The sequence below is a fragment of the Schistocerca americana genome, chromosome 2, assembly GCF_021461395.2.
Source record: "Schistocerca americana isolate TAMUIC-IGC-003095 chromosome 2, iqSchAmer2.1, whole genome shotgun sequence".
Taxonomy (NCBI): Eukaryota; Metazoa; Arthropoda; class Insecta; order Orthoptera; family Acrididae; genus Schistocerca; species Schistocerca americana.
The window spans coordinates 1,051,574,411-1,051,579,931 of NC_060120.1; positions in this window are offsets into that span (position 1 = coordinate 1,051,574,411).

Sequence of the window (5,521 nt, forward strand, 5' to 3'; positions counted from 1 at the left end):
GACCTCGCTGTAATAAGGCAGGCTACCATACTGGCTTTCTGCATCCTCAAGAAAGCTTTTAAATTGTCTGTGTTGTAGCCCATGCTTCCTTACATAATTGGTTGTACAAACAACAACACTCATCACATTTTTTAGAGTGATACTCTTGCACATAAGTTTTCCTGGTGGATCACACAGTGAACGCCCCTTATTTCATTCGGCACGGTCAGTTTTTGCATTTTCTCCTTCGACAGCGCAACGAAACCTGATTTTTTCCCTGTCATCACTGGTGCACCGTCTGTAGACGCTGAAACTAAAGAATTCCATGACAGTCCTATATTTTCAACACTTTCTTCAACACTACTTAAAATATCACCTCCGATTGTAGTGTTCTTCATGGCTACTACATCGAGGAGCTCCTCCCTCACCTGAAGATCTCTATTAACACCTCTAAAATATATAGCAAGCTGTGCTGTTCCAGTGATATCAACACTTTCGTCCAGAGCTAGAGAATACACCATAAAATCTTTACAGATATTTGCAAGCTGCATCTGCACGTCATCTGCCATGTGCTATATGCGACGCATAATGTCATGTTAGATAATGGGACAATCCGAAACTGCTGCAACCACCAAACATTCTTTTATTAAATCACCATCAGTGATGGGGTGCAGGGATTTTGCTAAAAGCAAAGCAATTTTGTAACTCACTCTGAGAGCTGCCTCAGTTGATTTTTCTTCGTCATCCAGATCTTCTTCGGATAGCTTCCTTTTAAGTTTAATAACTTCCTGTGCACGATCTGGTCCATCACATTTTCCACTTCCGTAGTCTTTCGCGTGGTACGACATATAATGTCGCTGCAAATTAAATTTCCTAAAAGAATTCAGCGTTTTGTGACATACTAAACATTTTGCAAGACCATCTTTTTCTGTAAACAGATACAATTCCTCCCAATGGGGGTTGAACTGTGAAAGCATGGTTGGGGTTACAACAACGACAACTTGACATGATTCTTAACCAGCAAAGTGACTGTTAGAGCTGATCGTAGTACTTTAAGAGTTACACAGTCGGTGCGAATTCAATAGGCACGCTGCGGCCCTATTCAAACGTGCACGCGCATTTCCCCTCCCCCCCTACTCCATGACCTTGCACCTGCTCGCGAGCACGTGCCTGAACAGACGCTAGTACTCGCCCTCAAAACCGGCCAGTTGTTAAGCCCTGGTGTCCTTCCCGTTACCCAGTGTGGCTTTCGGCCGTCCTTCTCTTCCGCCGACCTTCTCCTTCACCTCACTCATCTCCTTTCCGACCAGCTTAATTCCCGTCGCTCCGCAATCTTCCCCTCCCTGAACCTCGAACGAGCTTATGACCGCGTATGGCATTGCGGTCTCCTCTTCAAGCTCCAAACCTTTGCCCTTCCCATTAACTATGTTCGTCTGATCGGCTCCTTTCTCTCCCACTGTCCTTCCTATGTCACCATCCATAACACCGACTCCTACACCTTTTTCCCCTCCGCCGGTGTGCCCCAAGGCTCCGTCCTCTCCCCCCTTCTGTACCTTTTGTATACGGCGGACATGCCGCTGCTGTCACCTCCCGTCCACCTCCTCCAGTTTGCCGATGACACTGCCTTCCTTGCCCTTGCCCCCACCCTGCAGCGCTCCCAACACCTTCTCCAATCCAACCTTGACTGGTTCACTGCTTGGCGCAACCAGCTCAAGGTCAATCCCTCCAAAACCCAGGCGATCACTGTAGGCAAAACCACCCCTTCCTTCCGCCTCCTTGATTTCTATCTTACCATCTATGGCCGTCCTATCGCCCTCACACGCACCCTTAAGTACCTTGGCGTCACCCTCGACCGTCGCCTCTCCTGGACTCCCCATCTCCGGATAATCCAAGCCAAGGCACACTCCCGACTCCGTCTCCTCAAGCTCCTTTCCGGCCGTACATGGGGTCTGGACCCCTCCACCATCCTCCACACCTATAAATCCCTCATCCGCCCTATCCTTTGTTATGCCCATCCGGCCTGGATTTCCGCCCCCCTACCTTTTATAAATCCCTCCAAATCCTTGAACGCCATGCTCTCCGCCTCGCCTATCGCATCCGTCTCCCCTCCCCCACGCGGATCCTGTATGATCTCATCCCCCCCCCCCCCCCCCACTTCCTGTGTCCTTTCCTTTAGGCACCCTCCCTCCCTTCTCTTTCCTTTTCCCCCATCCCCTCCCTCCTTCCCTCTCCCCCCGGGCTTCCCCTCCCCCTTCCTCCCTTCCCCCTATCTCCCCTGCCCATGGCATCTGCTCTCCCCTCTCCCTCCCCCACCCACCCTCCTCATCTCTTGGCAGGTCCCCGGACTCGTACACGGTTAGTGAACATTCGCGTGCCGGAGATCAACGCCTCGTGTTTCTGTGTGTGCCGCCGTTTTGTGCTTACGTAGTTCAGTGTTATTCGTTTTGTGCACCTACATTCACGTGTGCCATTTTCGTCTATGTATGTGTCCAAGTGTCTGAACATCTTTTATCTTGGACTCTCCGCCCGTGGAAGACTCCATGTTTTTTTAAAAAGTGTTTGTCTTTGTTTCTATGTCCTCCGTATTTTTATCTCACTTTGTCTTCATTTGTATCTTGTGTGTTTCTCTGAGGCCAAAGAGCGGCGTAGTATGCAGCTGCAGGCCTACCTGTAAACAGGTTTAAAAATAACAATAAAGAAAAAAAAAAAAGCCCTGGTGTACGGTGCTATATGATGACTTGATCAAGCAAAGATCGTGTTGACGTGTTGCAAGAAATTTTGATTGACACAGTTTCTACCTACGTTTGACCACAAATGTTTAGTGAAATGTTGTTTTATAACAATTTATCTCATTATGTCATTAGTTTCCACAACTGTGGAAACTATGATCAAGTGTAAAAACAAAATAGCACTGACCAAAATTGTTCAGTATCATCTTTCCCAGCCACAAACTACGCATGAAGAGGTTATGGAGAAAATCAAATTTTACTCAAACAGAACTTAGAAACGGGAGTGGAATGAAATAATAGAAATCGAAGTTCTCTGGTTCTTCCACGGAAGATGTGGGCTACATGTCTCACATTGTGGTATTTTTATGAACTGTCATTAGAGAACTAGATGAGTATAAATTTTCGCATACTTGTGTCTTCTTTTTCAATGTCAGGGCGAAGTAACGCTAAATAAGTTATTAAATATTTCACTGTCAATCTGCAGAAAGTTGATGTAATCATCAAATTCTGATAGTAACATTTCCATTAACAGGTTTTCAGCTGTATATTTCTCTCTCATTTTAAGCCATTCCCTGGACCAACATCTTGTCTGGAGATATTCTTCTTTAAACACAGTGCCAGAGGCAATGTTAGAAATGCCTTACCTGTATTCATAACCATTCCCACTATATTCTGTTCATCGTAAGAACATTATACCATTTATTCTTCCCCTATTCCTCGAATCTCATTGGATTTTATTTCATATGGAGTGGAAGCCGAGCTGTGTCCAGCACGGTTAAGTACGATCATAAGGATACATTTTATGCTGTGTTACATGCACATAGACTGAACTATAATGTGGGACAACAGCTTCATTGGTGCATTTAACTTGGATAGCTCTGGCCAGCCAGCTGGTCCAACGAACCTGAAACGATGTGAGCAGTTGCAGTTCGGACGGAAAAAGAGGTGAGTAGAGAAGCAATACAGCTTCAAATGTCATGTAATTTTTAAAAAGAATGAAATAATATTCAGCAATACTCCAATACTACTGCATGCTTCTTAGGTGAGCATACAGAAAGCATAAAACACGTTGTTTCTCAGCTAACATAGTACTCTAATTACAAACAAGAGTGATGAATATTCCTAACTTAAATACAGGGTAATTTCTCTTAGTGATCTATTATGTGTGATGCAGAAGCATATTGCTGGGATTTCACCATATTGTTGAATACTGAAGCCACTGAAGGTGTTAATTACAATCAGTCATCTGGTAATCTCTTAGCTCCTTCCTTATTCCTCCCCCCCCCCCCCCCCCACCCCCCCACCGTGAACCATGGACTTTGCCGTTGGTGTGGAGGCTTGCGTGCCTCAGCAATACAGATGGCTGTACCGTAGGTGCAACCACAACGGAGGGGCGGGGGGGGGGGGGGGGGGGGGATCTGTTGGGAGGCCAGACAAACGTGTGATTCCTGAAGAGGGGCAGCAGCATTTTCAGTAGTTGCAGGGGCAACAGTCTGGATGATTGACTGATCTGGCCTTCTAACACTAACCAAAACGGCCTTGCTGTGCTGGTACCGCGAACAGATGAAAGCAAGGGGAAACTACAGCCGTAATTTTTCCAGAGGGCATGTAGCTTTACTGTAAGGTTAAATGATGATGACGTCATCTTGGGTAAAATATTCCGGAGGTAAGATAGTCCCCCATTCAGATCTCTGGGCGGGGACTACTCAAAATGTTATCAGGAGAAAGAAAACTGGCATTCTACGGATCAGAGTGTGGAATGTCAGATCCCTTAATTGGGCAGGTAGGTTAGAAAATTTAAAAAGGGAAATGAATAGGTTAAAGTCAGATATAATGGGAATTAGTGAAGTTCAGTGGCAGGACGAACAAGACTTTTGGTCAGGTGAATACAGGGTTATAAATACAAAATCAAATAGGGGTAATGCAGGAGCAGCTTTAATAATGAATAAAAAAATAGGAGTGTGGGTAAGCTACTACAAACAGCATAATGAACACACTATTGTGGCCCAGATAGACACAAAGCCCATGTCTACTACAGTAGTGCAAGTTTATATGCCAACTAGCTCTGCAGATGATGAAGAAATTGATGAAATGTATGATGAGATAAAAGAAATTATTTAGGTAGTGAAGGGAGACGAAAATTTAATAGTCATGGGTGACTGGAATTCGAAAGTAGGAAAAGGGAGAGAAGGAAACATACATAGTAGGTGAATATGGATTGGGGGTAAGAAATGAAAGAGGAAGCCATCTGGTAGAATTTTGCATCGAGCATAACTTAATCATAGCTAACACTTGGTTTAAGAATCATAAGAGAAGGTTGTATACATGGAAGAATCCTGGAGATACTAGAAGGTATCAGATAGATTATATAATGGTAAGACAGAGATTTAGGAACTAGGTTTTAAATTGTAAGACATTTCCAGGGGCAGATGTGGACTCTGACCACAATCTATTGGTTATGAACAGTAGATTAAAACTGAAGAAACTGCAAAAAGGTGGGAATTTAAAGAGATGGGACCTGGATAAACTGCCTAAACCAGAGGTTGTACTCAGTTTCAGGGAGAGCATAAGGGAACAATTGACAGGATTGGGGGAAAGAAATACAGTAGAAGAAGAATGGGTAGCTTTGGGGGATGAAGTAGTAATGGCAGCAGAGGATCAAATAGGTGAAAATATGAGGGCTAGTAGAAATCCTTGGGAAGCAGAAGAAATCTTGAATTGATGAAAGGAGAAAATATAAAAATGCAGTAAATGAAGCAGGCAAAAAGGAATACAAACGTCTCAAAAATGAGATCGACAGGAAGTGCAAAATG